At 45.1% G+C, this 17,633-nt stretch overlaps 1 pseudogene; it reads left to right on the top strand.

Moving 5' to 3' along the window:
• The first annotated feature begins 10,414 nt into the window (after nt 1-10,414).
• On the top strand, nt 10,415-14,311 carry LOC100988494 (neurofilament heavy polypeptide-like; annotated as a pseudogene).
• Nucleotides 14,312-17,633: the final 3,322 nt, after the last annotated feature.

Below are 17,633 nucleotides of genomic sequence, written 5' to 3'. Positions count from 1 at the left end.
GAGTGAGACTCTGTCTCAAAATAAATAAATAAATAAATAAAATAATAATAATAATGCTAAAAGGACAATATAGAAAGATATTCCTATAGCTTGAGTATGGAAGGCCTGGCTACATATAACATATAATCCAAAGTAAGAAAGAAAAGATGAACACAACTGATGATATAAAGAAGTAAGATTTACGTGCAGATGAAGAAATAAGGAACAAAATGAAAAGTCATGACAAAATATTTGCAATATATATAAAATTATTAATATTCAAAATATAGAAATAATTCTTACCAATCAATACAAAATAGTTTTTAAAATGGGCAAATGATATAAATGATCAGCTTGCAGAAGAAATATTTCACAGAAGAAATATCAAACCTACAAGAGGAGTCTAATGTCACCAAAAATATATGTATATATTTAGCTATAAAATACCATTTTTCACCATCAGATTGGCAAAATTAGAAAAGATGATAATTTACATTATTAACATGAGTGTGTGGAGAAATGAACCCTCATACAACATCAGAGGGAATGTAAATCAATACCTTCTGGGGAAAGTAATTTATCATTTCCACTAAACTTTAAAATTTATGTCTTTTTCTCACCTAGTGATTTTAATTTGAGAAATCTATCCCACAGAAATGATTGCACAGATGTTTTAAAATTCTGCTCAAGGATGTTTGTTGTAGCATTTTTGTAATAAAAAATTGCAAACAACTAAAATTATGGTATATCCATATTATGAAATATAGTATAACCATCAAAATAGTATAACATAGACCTAAAAGTAAGACATGGAAAGATGCTTTTGGTAAATCACATGAAAAGAGCACATTGCAAAACAATATCTATAGGATTAGTCCTTTTTATATATGATACTATGTTTATACTATGCTATGGGTATACCAGTATACCATAGCATACTATGTTGTTATTAAGGTATGTGTTGGAAAAAAGCCTGAAAGGGTTGATGCTGAATTTTTTTTACAGTGCTTGTCTTTCAGGTATTAGATTGTGAGAGAACTGAAATGAAATTTTTACTTCTTACCTTTGTAAACCAAAAAGTATTTGAGACAGATCTCAATCAGTTTAGAAGTTTATTTCATCAACGTTAAGGACAAAAAGGAACACAGAACCACAGGAAAAATCTGTGGTTTGTGCCTTTTTCTCAAGATGATTTCAAAGCCTTCAGTTAAGGGGAAAAGCTGGCCAGAGGGGAAGGAGGGAGGGTACAGTCACATTACTGAATCCATATGTTGCAAGAGAAAAGAAGTAGGTAGGGGAATGGTCAATTGTGTATTCTTCTCATGCTCAGTAAATTGGCACTTTCTTAAGATAAGGTGAACATAGAGTAGCTACCCGTGGAGACAGCAGCTTTTTATCTGTAACTGTCTGCTTAGGAACTCAAGGAAAGGCAGTTTCTTGTGTGACTCAACTTTCAGCTTAATTTTTCCTTTTGGCATAATGAATTGGGGTCCCAGGATTTTATGTTTCTTTCACATTTTATTTATTGCTGTGAAGTTTAAAATTTTGTAAATAACCACCTTTTTTGGTAATAAAAAATGTCTTTTTAAGAAAGGATGTTTAGGGCACACGTATTTTTTCAAAAGTATCTGCCAACCCAGAGGAGCAGCATGGAGCTTCCTGTTTGTGAGTGGCTGACCCACCAGCTGCCATCCAACTCCAGTGTGTCAAGGCCTGGTAGAGAGAAGGTGGCGCCAGCCATCCTCTGACCCATCTCAGCTTTGGAGGGCGCTTGCCCTCTCTTCCTCTCACTTTCCTCATGGAGCATGTGAAGAGCAGCTTTCTGTTCCTCTATTTGAAACATTAATTTTGCTCCTCTAAAACTAATTCAATTCTGAGTGATGAGCATGGCTTCAAGGGCAGAAACCATGAAAAAGAAAGAGGTCAGTAGATTTGACTCTGTAAAATGTGAAAACTTTCTATGTAAAAAGCCATAAAAAAATTAAAGACAACTTACTAAAAGGAGCAAATTACTTGCAAGATACATGACAAAGGCATAACAATTTTTTTTTTTAATTTTAGAGACAGGGTCTTGCTCTGTTGCTCAAGATGGAGTGCAATGGTATGACCACAGCACCACAGCGTACTGCAGCCTTGACCTCCTGAGCTCAAGTGATCCTCCTGCTTCAGCCTCCTGAGTAGCTGGGAATACAGACATGTGGCACCATGCCTGGCTAATTTTTTTATTTTTTGTAGAGACGGGGGTCTCACTATGTTGCCCAGGCTCATCTTGAACTCCTGGGCTCAAGTGATCCTCCCACCTTGGCCTCCCAAAGTGTTGGGATGACAGGTGTGGGCCACCGTGCCTGGCCAACATTAAATTTTTAGTATTAAATTTTTCTTGTAAACATAGAAAAGATAGACACCTTAAAATTAAAATGGGTCAAAGTCATAAAAGGAGCAATCCACAAAAGAAAAATTTTATTTCTGTTTATTAATAAAGAAATGTCAGTTTTAACATAGATGCATTTTTCATCTTCATTTGAAAAATGAAAACATAGTGTTGATGATGGTGAAAATGGGTATTCTTGTATATGGCCAGGAGAATTGCAAGTAGGTATAGTTTCTGGTGGGCGATTTGTCAGTGTGAATTAGAGTATCAAACATTTGTGGATTTCTAACAAATCCACAAGGATGATTTTATCATAAGGAAATAATGAAGGCTATGTACTAGACTTGGCTATAAATTTATACACTGCAGTATTTTAAAGGCAAAATTGGAAACCATTTAAATGTCTAAGAGAAGGAAATTGGTTAAGTAAATAATGATATAGACAAGCTGTGGAATATGAGAAAAACAGGTCCCAACTGTAGGAGAGGAGAAAAGTAATCTTTTTCCTCTGCTTGTCTTAGGTTCTCTGGCTGGAGCCCTGTAAACTAGACTGGGAAAAGACAGGTTAACAAGGGAAAGGCACATTGAAGTTGATTAAGATGTGTATCCCTCATAAACATGGGAGCACCCAGTGGTGAGTAACCCAAAGGGATGTTAGAACTTGGACTTATAGAGTATATTAGACTAAACAAAGAAAAAGCGATTTGGGGCTTCTAGGTTGGGGAGGCAAGTTACCCAATGACCAGGAAAAGTGTGCCAAACAACAAGATGTGTTTAGTAAGGTTTGTTATGCAGATTGAAGCCAATGCCTTCTCCATTGATAACAGTTATTAAGAGTCCTACTCTTCCTGATACAGGAGAGGGAGATACCTTTTACAAATGGGTATTTTCTTCAGAAATTGTAAATTTTCTTTACAAAAGAAAAATATTGTGCCATGTTTTTAAAGCTTTTACTGCCTCTGCTGGTTCATGATGGCCTTTTGCTCAAAAAAAACCATATGTTAAAAAGGTATGTTTTAGGGTGACACTGAAGTAGGAGGTGGAACTTGACTCTGGAGGTGGGGCTTGGACACTGGACCAAATTGAGGACTAGCTAAAACAGAGATGGGTGGAAGCAGCTTTCCATAAGACATGCTCACCAGTGTGCCATGTCAGTTTACTGTTGCCATGGCAATAACCAACTTTTACCACCTTTTTCCATGGCAATGACCTGGCGACCCAGAAGTTACCACGCTTTTCCTAGAAATTTCTGCATAATCTGCTCTTTAATTTGCATATAATTAAAATGGGTATAAATAGGACTGCAGAACTGCCTTTAAGCTGATACTCTGGGCACACTGCCTGTGGTGTATACTTGCTCTGCAAGGAGCAGTACCTCTGCTGCTGCTTCAATAAAAGTTGCTGTCAAACACCACCAGCTTGCCCTTGATTCTTTCCTGAGTGAAGCCAAGAATACTGCAGGCTAAGCCCCAATGGGGCGTACCTGTCGTACATCAGCATCTTCTGGTACCCTTCACAATCAACAATATAGTCCCATTTTATTTCTCAAAAAGCATGTGTTGGGTGCGTCTCTTGCAGAATGTCCCCAGGGTGTTGGTCCCTGTATGGTGGGATAATAGCTACTATTCTGCCCTCCTTGCTTGCTGTTGCTATTCTAATATATCTAAATTGAACACGTATTGTCCTTCAATTGAATTATGTTTAATTCTAAGTGGACCTGTCACTTCAGTAAATGTTCTGAGTGCTGAGGCAGGTGCAGTCCCTGCCTCTGAGTGTTTGCATTTCAGGGGACCATCTACTCGGTTACTCATTCCAGCTCCTCCTTTGCCACTCTTGCTGCAATGTACAGGTTAGCTCTTGCTCTGTCTTTATTGATTTTTTTCTTACCTAAACTCACACTCCTGGGGAAGTAGGCTACAGGGAAGAGAATAAGAAGCAGAGAAGGAAGAAAATATTCTTAGAGGTCTTACTTTAGGTTGACCTCTTATTCCCTGATTAGTAAAATATTGATGGTCTTGACTTCTACCTCCCTTTCCCTTTGTCAAAGGAGAGCCTTAACAAGGCTCAGGTCAAGTCAGGACTGTTAGAAATAAGTGCTCAGTGCCACAAGGAAAAACCAGCACTTAGACAGAAAATTTCTCAGCAAGGCACATTTACTTCTGCAGATGGGTGCTGCCTGTGTCCCTCTGATTGTACAAGCACACCGAGCGGGGTAGCACAGGGGTTTTTATCCCTAACGCAGTTCCTGTTTCTGTGTCCTTTCCCCACTGGCTGGAGCCAGACCGCACAGTCTAAGCTGACTAAATTGGCTAGTGTTTGAAATTGAATAAGGCCAATTAGGCAGGAAGGGAGAGGCTGTCCATTACCAACTAGGTGAAAAGGGTTGTTTAAAGAGTAAGAGGTTTGCCAGTTACAGATCAAGCAGAGAAACAAGTGCTTGTTACAGATTAAGCAGAGTACGAAGTGCTCATTACAGATTAAGAAAGACCAAGGAAGCTTAGAAGAGGAACTTATTATTTTTGGCAAATTTCCCCCTCTTGACTTTATAGTTCTCCCTCTTCACATTTCCTTAACATATCCTGACTTTGTTGCTCCTCTTAGTCATTTAGGAGTAGGAACTTATCTGAGTAGGGTGGGGGAGAATCGAGGGGTTTTCATGAGGGCTTTTTCTATAAGCCTTTGCACTAATCAACAAATACAAGGTATGATGCAGCAACCTACAAGAGTGAGTACACCTATAACAATTGCAAGAGGGGTGAAGATTGAGGTTATGAGTCTCTTCCATTTTCCAAACCATTTTCCCATGAGACCAGAGAAGGGGTCATCTATTCCAGAATTCAGCTAATTCATTTGTTAGGGTGGTAAGGCCCTGTAAGGCTTTTGTAATTGTTCCATCAGGGGCTGTGTTGTTAGAGATAAAAGTATAGCTTTGGACCCCAATCATGACACAGACCCCACCTTTCTCAGTCAATATCATGTCCAGGGCTATTCTGTTTTCCCAGACCATTTGGGTGGTAGGGCCTAATTGTTCAGCTATTCCTTTAATGGTATCCCTAGCATAACTGACAAACTGCTGTTGATTATAGTAAATGTAATTTATCCAGTCTACATTTTTGTTTACATTTACCCATGAGAACAATATAGATTCAAATCCTGCAGCTATTTGATTTCAAGTTTTAAATTCATTTGGCACTCTTGTGGAACTCTGATGGCATCTATATAAATGTGAGAGTCAAAGGACCCGTGGGGGGATGGTACTTCTTTTTTGCAATTATCTTTTTTGCTTTGTTGATGAAATGTCAGGATAAAAGGGATGACCAATTGAATTAGGGTGCAAGTGCCGATCCAGTCACTTGGCAGAGTACCAAGTAGTGGTCCGCTGCAGTACTACCATACATCTGCTCTGGGATGAACAAGGGCAGAGTGATTGGTTAGCTCCTGAAAAGGCTTAGGCTTACTGCAACCCGCTAAATTCGGCATGCCTTATTGCCCCAGGCTGTGGGGTTTTGGAAGAGAGCTACCATACAGCTCATACCCTGTTGGTCAGAGGATCATCCAAGTGGAAAGGGGATAATTTGGGTCTCTGGCCTGCCTGTTGCACAAACGTAACAATCGCTTTTGTTTGGTGTGTGAATGGAATATCTAATCAATTCTAGCCAGGCATTTGCATCTTGGTACTCCGTTTCAATAGCTAGGATTTGTTTTAAATCTTTAACTTCTACAATGGCTACTTTGGTGTTGCTATTGGGTAGGGAGAGACTAGTAGTTTGATTAGAAGGTTTAGGAGAGGGAGGAGGGGATGAGGGGGTGACAAAACGCATTTCAAAAAATCCTATAGAGTCTGCCCCTGCGACCTCTGCTCCTGTACCATAGAAATGACTTAATGAAGGGGAGGAATTTTGGGAAGTTGTGATAGTAATGGAAATTTGTACTGGATTACATTGGTTTTGCTGGCAGTTGGTGGGGGCTTCATTTGGTGAAAGGAATGTATGGTTTTTGGACACACAGAGAGTTGTTAGGGAGGTCCAACCGTGATTTTTGGTAGTCCATAGAATTTTGGACAAGCTACGGCAGAGAAACTCTGTTTTCAGAGTACAAGATTCCCAGTTAACAGAGTTTTCTTTATAATATCGCAAGTCTAAGGGAACTGCCCAGTTAATTGAATCTGCCCAATCTGATAATTTCCAAGAGTGGCAAAGATACTTTTCTGAAGTAGAGAACTGCCTTTGACTTTGCAAGTCTCCACAAGGTATAACAAGACAAGCATCAAAAGTAATGATTTGGGGTGTCTTCGACCTGGTTACATTAATAATGAGATGTGGGGTAGCTAAGGGAAAGAGAAGAGGAAAAAGGGACATTCAGATTAGGCTTTTTACTTTAACATTACTCTGGTGGGGGTTGGTCCTGGGGTGGCGGTCCATGACTTTTTTTTCTTCTAAGATTTTTGCTTTAAATCCTTCTTCTTTCACTCCTGAGGTCAGGAGTTCTTCTTGTGAACAAAGTACACCAGATGGAGGATAACAAACAGAGGAGTGAGCTGCCCCTGAGTCGATTAAAAAGGTGATGAGCTCGGGTTTGGGTCCCACCTCTAAATTTATCAACGGCTCTTGGTGGAACTCGAGATAAAAGAAACAGAGCCCCTGACCTCCCTATTCTTCCTCGAAGGCCATAGGTGGGATGACTTCCTTTTCTTTTTCCCATTCAGGACATTCCATTTCAAAGTGACCTATTCTTCCACATTTGAAACATTTGTTCTGCTCTCTTTCTCTCCTCATTTTTAAATTCCCTTGCTTTGCTTTTTCATACCTTTTATATGGCCTAGCGAGTGGGGGCTTAAGTTCTTTACAGGTTTTGGCCCCTTGGGTACTTTGTTGTAGAGTGGAGAGCTGATTTTTGCCTTTTGCTTTTGCTTTTCTTCATCTGTTCTTACATATGCTTTTTGGGCCTCCCTCAAAAGTTCCTCTATAGGCCGATCTTTCCAGTTCTCTATTTTTTTTGTAATTTCTTTGTGATACCTGGCCAACTATTAGTGACAAAATGGAGCTTTAACATCACCTGCCCAAGGGGATCCTCTATGTCTAAGCCTGCATATTTTCTCATCTGTTCCTTTAGTCTGTTTAAAAACTCCATGGGCCCTTCATCTTTCCCCTGCTGTATATTAAATGCTAGTGAAATATTTGGGGTTTGAGGCATTGATTCCCAAATCCCTTTAACTATCATCTCCCTAAGGTCTTCCATGTTTTTTCGGTGGGTTGCATTATCATTATCCCATTGGGCGTCTTGGGCTGGAAATTTTTGTTCTACTGCAGGGATATTTTGACTGGGAGGATGTGCATGCTCCCAGACTATCATAGCAGCCCTGCGGATCATGTTTATTCCCCTCCACCACCCAAAAAAGAGAATACTTAAGATGGACATTAGCCCAAGTATATACTTTTGGTCCTAAAAATTGGTCAGTTTGATCCACAACCCCAAAAGGATCATCTAATGGTGATTTAAGTTCCCTCTTCAGGTTTCTGACCTCTGAACTAGTTAAGGGGGCAAGAGCCAATTCCCCTCCTCCAAGTGGTACTTCTCTTAAGGGAAAAAGGGTTGGGGCAGACTCCTTTGAGGAGGAGGGGAAAGGGAAGTTTCGAATATCCTTTTTACATTGTTCTATTTCACATTGAAGCTTTCCTGGGGCAGGGCATTCAGACTGGGAATGGCCCCAAGAGTCAGGATTATAAGGGGAGGGAACAACGTGAGCAGGGGAAGGGTTTGGGGTGGCTACATCTGCTTGAGGAGGAGGCAAAGTTGGTGGTGTTTAGCAGAGGAAGGTGGTCTAAAGGATCCCATGTGTTAATGGACTGTTTGGGGTAGGGGTCTCAATTTCTTTAGGGGAGGTAGTTTCTGGCTTATTTCCTGTAGCTTTTAGAGGGTAGAAGAGGACAGGCCCCTGCCCCCAGCACAGGGCATAGTCTATTTCCTCTTGGGAGACAGGACTTTTATCATTGACGTATTCTATTAAAAGTTGACAAATCCAATCCTCATTTGACCCAAACCTTGGTGAGAAAACTGAAGATTTGAGAATAGGTTTTTTGGTCCAAATAAAGCAACAATATTTGGTCCAAATAAAGCAACAATATTTATCATTTTCTGCTTCTTCTTATGTTTGGTCCTTTCATTATCCCTCCAATATTTTAACATGAGACCTAGAGGGCTATCAGAGGGAATTTTATTGTTTGTCTTGTCCTTTATATTCCCTGTCCTGCTTATGGTATTTCCCATCCTGGAAATTGTAGGCATTTCCCTGAGTTTCCTGACTGTGTGTGGCTCATTCTCTCTTACTAGAGATTTCTTGCACCCTTTCTCTGGAGGCTCAGCACTCCCCTCCCCGCCAACCACTGGAAGTTTCTTGCACTCCTTTGCTTTCCCTTTGTCCTTCTTTGGCCGTTTCTCTCCTGGGAATTTAGGTCCTTCTTAGCATTGATGGGTCGGTATAAACCCCCGACAGGAAAGCCACCTTAAGCCATGTGATGTGACCACAGAACAGCAAATCCAGACTCCACACTCACTTTGCACTTAATTGTGCATCTTATTCACACACTTTCAACCTCCAGGACATCCCAACCACCAAGGAAGTACTTCACCACCCCCACAGCTTTTCTTACCTTGGTCTATGCACAGAATTACCTGGTCACTGCAGTATCTGTAGGCCTTTTCCTCCCATGTTGCTGAGAGTCTGGGTTTATTCATCACGCCAGGTGGGTCTCGATCCCTCACTCCTGAGGCAGCCGCAATGAGACAGTGGGATGCGTCTCCTCACAAGAGATGATCGGAGACCCTTCCCCTGAGGAGAATGGGATCCTAGATGAGCCCCCAAGTTGTTAGAAGCAAGTGCTCAGTGCCACAAGGAAAAACCAGCACTTAGATAGAAAATTTCTCAGCAAGGCACATTTACTTTGCAGAAGGGTGCTGCCTGCATCCCTCCAATCGCAAGAGGACACCAAGTCAGGTAGGGCAGGGATTTTTATCCTTAAAACAGTTCCTGTTTCTGTGTCCTTTCCCCATTGGCTGGAGTTGGGCACAGTCTAAGCTGACCTGATTGGCTAGTGTTTGAAATTGAATAAGGTCAGTTAGGCAGGAAGGGAGAGGCTGTCCATTACCAACTAGGTGGGAAGGGTTGTTTACAGAGTAAGACATTTGCTCTTTACAGATTAAGCAGAGAAACAAGTGCTCATTACTGATTCAGAAAGACCATGGAAGCTTTGAAGAGGAACTTATTATTTCCGGCAGGACTATGGTCAAAATTGCCATTTCTGTATTTCACACTCACCTGAATTTTTTGAACTGTGAGATTTTGGAAGAGAAAGAAATTCCAAATAGGATTAGATCCCCTCACATTTCAGTGGAGGACTCTAAGCCCTGAGAGGTTCTGGGTTGTGCCTGTCCCCTTCCTCCACACTTTCATCACCTAATCCCTAGCCCCTTGGACCTGTGTTCCAAACTCGGAGACACTGCTTGCTTCTTCCTGAGACCTCACTGTCACTTTTTGCCTTGCACACCTCACTTGTCCTTAGTTGCAGTAATCCCTGTGTCCCACCTCACCTTCCTGCCTAACTTCCATCTCCTCTCTTTGGTGCCTCCACTTGCACCCTCATTACACCTTCCCACAGACTCAGGGTAGAAACACAAAAAGGAGTAAATTGTCTAGCATTTTTTTTTTTTTTTTTTTTGAGATGGAGTCTTGCTCTGTTGCACAGGCTGGAGTTCAGTGGCGCAATCTCAGCTTACTGCAACCTCCCTCTCCTGGGTTCAAGCGATTCTCCTGCCTCAGCCTCCTGAGTGGCTGGGACTACAGGTGCACACCACCACACCCAGCTAATTTTTGTATTTTTAGTGGAGATGGGGTTTCACCATATTGGCCAGGCTGGTCTTGAACTACTGACCTCATGATCCACCAGCCTCAGCCTTCCAAAGTGCTGGGATTACAGGCATGAGCCACCATGCCCAGCTGCATTTTTACCAAAAACTGACATTTGAGTGCCTCCCATCCCGTCCGGGCCCCAGGCACCTGCTCAGACCATGATGAGCTTTGGTGGCTCTGAGGCTCTGCTGGGTGCTGAACGGCAGCAGCAGCCTCCACTACACGCTGACCCTAAAGGGCAGCACAAGCAGAAGGCGCTCGGCTGCTGGATCCTCCAGCGGGTTCCACTCATGGACGCGGATGTCCATGAGCTCCGTGTCAGCCTCGCCCAGCCACTTCGGGAGCGCCTGCCGCCTCGAGCACTGACTGGCTGGACACGCTGACCAATGGGATGGGAGGGCTGAGTGGTGGCGGCAGCCACAGCGCACAGTGAGAAGGAGCAGCTGCAGGTGCTGAAGGACTGCTTCACAGGCTAGAGCGACAAGGTGCAGCAACTGGACGTGCACAACTGCAGCCTGGAGGGTGAGGCGGTGGTGATGCGATAGCAGCAGGCGGGCTGCACCACCGTGGGTGAGCTGTATGAACTCGAGGTCTGCGGGATGCGCCCCACGGTGCTGTGCCTGGGCATCATGCACGGTCTGCTGCGCCTGGAGCAGGAGCACCTGCTCCAGGACTTCCACATGTGCACCAGTGCCTCCATGATGAGGCCCAGCAGCGCAAAGAGGTCAAGGCTTGTGCTGTTGTGGCTTCTTGCAGGAGGCCGAGGCGGCGGGCGTGGAACTGCAGAAGGCGGCGCAGGCACTGCAAGAGGAGTGCAGCTACCTGTGGCACCGCCAGCAGGAGCAGGTGGGCGAGCTGCTCGGCCAGATGCAGGGCTGCGGCGCCTTGCAGGCGCAGGCGCAGGTGCAGGCCGCGGAGGGGACGCCCTCAAGTGTGACGTGATGTCACGGCGTCTGCACTGCATGAGATCTGCGGCAGCTTGAAGGCCATGCGGTGCAGAGCACGCTACAGTTTGAGGAGTGGTTCCAAGTGAGGATGGACCGACTGTCTGAGGCAGCCAAGGTGAACACAGACGCCATGTGCTGAGTGTAGGAGGAGATAACTGAGTACCAGCGTCAGCTTCAGGCCGAGACCACAGAGCTGGAGGCACTGAAGAGCACCATCGACTCACTGGAGAGGCAGCGTTCTGAGCTGGAGGACCGTCATCAGGCCGACATTGCCTCCTACCAGGAAGCCACTCATCAGCTGGACGCTGGAACACCAAGTGAGAAATGGCGGCCCAGCTGCGAGAGTACTACCAGGGCCTGCTCAATGTCAAGATGGCTCTGGATATAGAGATAGCCGCTTACAGAAAACTCCTGGAAGGTGAGGAATGTCAGATTGGCTTTGGCCCGATTCCTTTCTCACTTCCAGAAGGACTCCTCCAAATTCCCTCCATGTCCACTCACATAAAAGTCTAAAGCAAAGAGAAGATCGAAGTGATAGAGAAGTCTAAGAAAGAAACTGTGATTGTGGAGGAACAGACGGAGGAGACCCAAGTGACTGAAAAAGTGACGGAAGAAGAGGAGAAAGAGGCCAAAGAGGAGGAGGTCAAGGAGGAAGAAGGGGGTGAAGAAGAGGAGGCAAAAGGGGGAGAAGAAGAAGCAAAGTCTCCCCTAGCAGAAGAGGCCACATCCCCAGAGAAGGAAGCCAAGTCCCCAGTGAAGGAAGAGGCAAAGTCACCGGCTGAGGCCAAGTCCCCAGAGAAGGAGGAAGCAAAATCCCCTGCTGAGGTCAAGTCTTCTGGGAAGGCCAAGTCCCCAACAAAGGAAGAGGCAAAGTCACTGGCTAAGGCCAAGTCCCCACAGAAAGAGGAAGCAAAATCTCCAGCTGAGATCAAGTCCCCCCAGGAAGGCCAAGTCCCCAGCAAAGGAAGAGGCAAAGTCACTGGCTGAGGCCAAGTCTCCAAAGAAGGCCAAGTCCCCAGTGAAGGAAGAAGCAAAGTCCCCTGGGAAGGCCAAGACTCTTGATGTGAAGTCTCCAGAAGCCAACACTCCAGCAAAGGAGGAAGCAAGGCCCTCTGCAGATAAATCCCCCAAAAAGGCCAAAAGCCCTGTCAAAGAGGAGGTCAAGTTCCCAGAGAAGGCGAAGTCTCCCCTGAAAGAGGATGCCAAGGCCCCCGAGAAGGAGATCCCAAAGAAGGAAGAGGTGAAGTCCCCAGTGAAGGAGGAGGAGAAGCCCCAGGATGTAAAAGTCAAAGAGCCCGCAAAGAAGGCAGAGGAAGAGAAAGCTACCGCCACGCCAAAAACAGAGAAGGAGAGCAAGAAAGAGGAGGCATCCAACAAGGAGGCTCCAAAGCCCGAGGTGGAGGAGAAGAAGGAAGCTGCCATCGAAAAGCCCAAAGAATCCAAAGTTGAAGCCAAGAAGGAAGAGGCTGAAGATAAGAAAAAAGCAGCCACCCTAGAGAAGGAGGCTCCTGCCAAGGTGGGGGTGAAGGAAGACGCTAAACCCAAAGAGAAGACAGAGGTGGCCAAGAAGGAACCAGATGATGCCAAGGCCAAGGAACCCAGAAAACCAGCAGAGAGGGAGGAGGCGGCAGCAGCAATGGAGAAAAAAGATAGCAAGGAGGAGAAGGCCACTGAGGTCAAGAAGCCTGAGGAGAAACCCAAGACCCAAAGCCAAAGATGACCCTCTCAAAGGAGCTCAGCGAACCTAAGGCGGAAAAGGCTGAAAAATCCTCCAGCACAGACCAAAAAGACAGCAGGCCTCCAGAGAAGGCCACAGAAGACAAGGCTGCCAAGGGGAAGTAAGGCAGGGAGAAAGGAATGTCTGGAGCAGCCAAAGAAACTCAAAAGGGTCCTGGAGCTCAAGGATCAGAGTAATGCAATTTTTACTTTTTATGTAAGAAGAAACTGCTTAGATGACAGGGCCTCCTTCTTCAAACAGGAACTTCTATTAGCAATATGTTAGCAAAAGAGGGCAATCCCAGCCTCCTGCCCCCACACCCTCCCGAGGCGATGGACAGTTATGTTATGATAGCTTATGTAGCCGAATGTGATACATGCCAAATGCCATACATAAATACTTGACTATAAAAACAGCCCCCCTCCTTTCCAAATAAGTGCATTTATTGCCTCTATGTGCAACTGATAGATGACCACAATAATGAATGAGCAGTTAGAAACACATTATGCTTGAGCTGTCTTAACCTTTTCCCAAATGCCTTCTGTTTTCCAAAGGAGTGGTCAAGCCCTTGCCCAGAGACCTCTATTCTGGAAGAGTGGTCCAGGTGGGGCCGGGCACTGGGCACTGAATTATGCCAGGGTGCACTTTCCACCTGTGTCCAGTTTCAATTGCTTCTGTGCAATAAAACCAAGTGCTTATAAAATGAAAAAAAGAAAAAAAACTGATATTTGCCAGGGCTTCAGTGATGATCAGAAAGGCCACACTGTGTGTCTGTGGCCAGGTCCTATTGATGTTTATCTTGGTTGTATCTAGATGATCACAGCAGAATTTCAGTATCAGTATCAGCAGCAAAATCAGATTCCACAAACATTGTCACTGCCAGGCAAAGAGGTGAGTGTTCTCACAAAAGCAGCCTAATGTTATCGGCCACCAATGCATGCACCATGGCAGCAGATGTACTCTTTTCCAGCCAAAAAGTCTGTCTCTGAGAGCTTGTTCCTTTGTCAGGTGTTATCTCCTCCAAGGCAAAAACTGAGTTTTCTTTTCCTCTTGGGCTTCCCACCCACAAAGCAGAGAGGACAGAATCGGCCCACGGTGCCAGTTCCTGTGTGAAGCCTGGGTTCCGGATATGAAAGTCACTGACCTTGGAATTCCCCCAAGCGTTAAACACCTCTGAGAGAAGGGGTACATGCTTGTTGCTAGCTGTATAATCATGTGCTTTTAGGGAAAAGAGCTTTGAGCCACCACATGCTAGATACACGAATTTAGGCATGTCATTTCATGTCTTTGCATCTCGGTTTCCACATTTGTAAAAGAAGACAAATGCTTTGTTCTCAAGCCTATTGTGAGGTCAAATGAAGTGACGTGTGTCCAGGGTCTAGCATGATGCCTGGCCCCTAGGAGATGCTCAACGAATGTCAGCTTTCTTCCCAGATTGCCTTTATGTTCCTGATAATGAGGCCAACTTAAGAGAATAAAAGAGACAAAATAGAGAAGTTTCACCTTCGGAAGTAAGTCAGGAGAGCTCAAGCTCAGGGCTTGAAGACTTCATAGCAAAGAAGTCATGAACTGTAGATCGAGAAGAACTAGGAAACTTTATATGATTCCTTAGGTATGTGTTACTTTTCTCTGCTTTTTATTTTTGTTTTTGTTACCCTCCTCTTCCTAGTTATTTCTCAGGATTGCCTAAGTATAAAGCCAGCAGGGCCTGTGAGATTGTGATCTAAGAAGCTGTGATGTAGGGAGCAGGGGGAGACAGGGCCCTTTCTCAGCTGTTGGGCTTGGGATATGAGCCCCAGAACACTAAGGAGGTGGCGCCTGCTGCCCAGAGTAGAGGAAGATAGACTGAGGCCCTAGCTCTGAACAGAAAGGGTGGGAGACATCGGCTCGCCTAGGCCAGGAGAGCGGCCACCATGGCTAAGTAGTAGGAAGTCTATGCAGCTCTCCAGCAAACTGCGAGAGCCCAAAAAGTGCTGGTTGTATGAATAACTGAACAAGCAGGTGAAAGAAGTGATGATGTAATGGAATTCAAGCTAAAAAAAAAAAAAAACCCAGTCTTAAAATGCAAATTCTAACTTTTTCCTATTTAGTATCTGTGTGATCTTCAAAGTAACCTCTTTGGGCCTCAGTTTTGTCATGTCTGAAATGGTGAGGTGCAGCCAGGTGCCATGGCTCACGCCTGTAATCCCAACACTTTGGGAGGTCAAGGCAAGTGGATCGCTCGAGGCCAGAGTTCAAGACCAGCCTGGGCAACATAGTGAGACCCTGTCTCTACAAAAATGAAAATTAAAAAAAAAAAATGATGATCTGTGGGAAGGAGTTACAATCTGGCCTGCTCACTTATACTCAAAAGTTTGTGGTGAAGACTAGATGAGGTCAGCAAGAAAAAACCTACACCGAATGCCGGAAATTTCAGGACAGCATCGTGATGGTGAAGGTGGCCGTAAAAAACGTCTGGGGAAAATCACTCAAGGGAAGACTTCTGGGGTTTGGTTCAGCCCTGGCCAGATCCCACTCCAGGAGAGAGGGCAATCTCTTCAGTCAGATGAGCTGATCATCTCAGGGCAACCCAGCGAATGTATCCCTTTCTGGCAGTTTCCAGGGTAGCTTTTTTCAAAGGACCGTGGGCCAAAGTCCCTGCCTGCTGCTGCCACCCTCTGGCAGCAACCTGAGCCACACTCTTGTCAATTTCACTGGTTAGACCATCTTTTACACATTCGTTTACATTTGCATAGTGTTTTTCAGTTTACACTTCTTCCCCTCTCAAGAATGATATTCTTTTATCCAAACAATATCCTTGTGGCATACACATTTTTGTAGTTGAAGAAACCAAGGCTTGGGAAAGGTAAATGGTTTGTCTAAGGAGACTTAGCAAAGAGATGAGACCAGGCTCTCTGATTCCAAGACCTGTGTTCTTTTCACTGTCATAGGGGCATGTCAGTTAGTTCTACTTCTGTTGTTGCACTTCTCAAACTCTGACAGAATCAGATATGAACATGGAGTTCTCCAGACCTCCTCTCTCACCCCATCCCTCCAACACATCCCCAAATTCTCCAGACCCCATCTGTATCTGCAGCTGCCTATGAGTGAAGGGAGGTAAGGACTACAAATATGAACAAGGCAGAGCAGCACCTGCTCTTCTCTGGGATTCAGACAGATGAAGGAGATGAGACAGATACCCAGGGACCTCAGGACCTGGGAGAAATGCACATGGAATTCACCAGAGGCCAAAGGGACTCCAGCTAGGTGGTACCTGAGCTGGTCCTGAAGAGACAAACAGGTTGTAAGTTCACAAAGAGGTAGATGCAGGACCTTCCAGGCAGAGGAAATGGCAGAAGCCAGGCTTCAGTGCACTGAACCGGGGAATACCTGCTCCGGTTGAGCAGAGGAGGGAGGCAGGTGGTGAAGCTGGAGAGGGAAGTTGGAGGAGATCTCGGCAGGATGGAATTCATACTGTTTTCTAAAGGCAACAATAAACCAGCCGTCCTGCATGTCTCCCATTTATTCACTTAACAAATATTTATTGTGATAGGCATATACTCTGTTTGTTTCTCGGGATAAAAGCAAAAGCATAACTTTGTTACAGAGTATTCATTTATTTCTGCAATGGATATTGACTGCCTGCTTTCCTTGTGCCAGGTATTCTTCTAGGCCCTGGGGGATGTATTTCTGTGCATATTGAACATACACTCTAGTGGGAAAGGCATAATAAACAACAAAAATGAGTAAAATAGAAGTATTTAGATAGTGACAAGTATTCAAGAGAAAAATAAAGTAGAAAAAGAGTCATGCAAATTGGAGACATGGGTGGGGATTTGCCCTTTTGGAGAGCATGGCCACAAAGGACTGACGGAGGAGGTGGCTCTGAGTAAAGGCCTAAAGCAGCGGTTTCCAACCTTCTTGGCACTGGGGGCCAGTTTCATGGAAGACAATTTTTCCATGGACCGGGGCGCTGGGGTAGAATGGCTTCAGGATGAAACTGTTCCACCTCCCATCATCAGGCATTAAACTCTCATAAGGAGCGCAAGCTAGATTCCTCAAACTCACAATTTACAATAGGGCTCGCGCTCCTAGGAGAATCTAATGCTGTGGCCCAGTTCCTAACAGGCCATGGACCGGTACCAGTCTGCAGCCAGGGCTTGGGAACTCCTGGCCTAAAGGAATTGTGAATTGAGGGAGACAGCCAGGCAAATATACAAGGAGGGACAGTTCAGGCAGGGGGAACTGCAGGAACAAAGGCCCTGAGATGGGACCATATCTGGTGTGTGCGGGGCCAAAGGAGGAGACCAGCATTGCTGGGGAGTGAGTGAGGGAAGGTGGAAGGAGAGGAGGCCAGAGAGGCCCAGGAGGGACAGGGAGGTCGAGTAGGAGGTCCCAGCAGGCCTTGTTCAGAGTGGCAGCGAGTCAGTGCTGACTGCTGTAGAGGCTGGTTCTTTCTGCAGGGTTTTAACAATGGACAAGGAGTTTTTTCTGCAGTCTGGCCCTATAGATTTGATGAGGTGTGGGTGGTCCAGCCAGGGGGCCTGGAAGGTCTAGTTCTTGGAATGTACCCAGGGCCCTTTTAATGCTCAGCATTCACCTGGCTGCGTGCTGTGATTCCTCCTGCTGCAACCATCCCACACGCACTCAGGGGCATGAAACGGCTGTCTTGTTACATTCACAGAACCTGTGGGCCCGGCTCTTCACTGCTCTACTGTTTCTGGAGCGATGCGG

The sequence above is a fragment of the Pan paniscus genome, chromosome 1 (genome assembly GCF_029289425.2).
Source record: "Pan paniscus chromosome 1, NHGRI_mPanPan1-v2.0_pri, whole genome shotgun sequence".
Classification (NCBI taxonomy): Eukaryota; Metazoa; Chordata; class Mammalia; order Primates; family Hominidae; genus Pan; species Pan paniscus.
The sequence above is the reverse complement of the archived record's forward strand: the minus strand, read 5'-3'. Positions and strand labels throughout refer to the sequence as shown.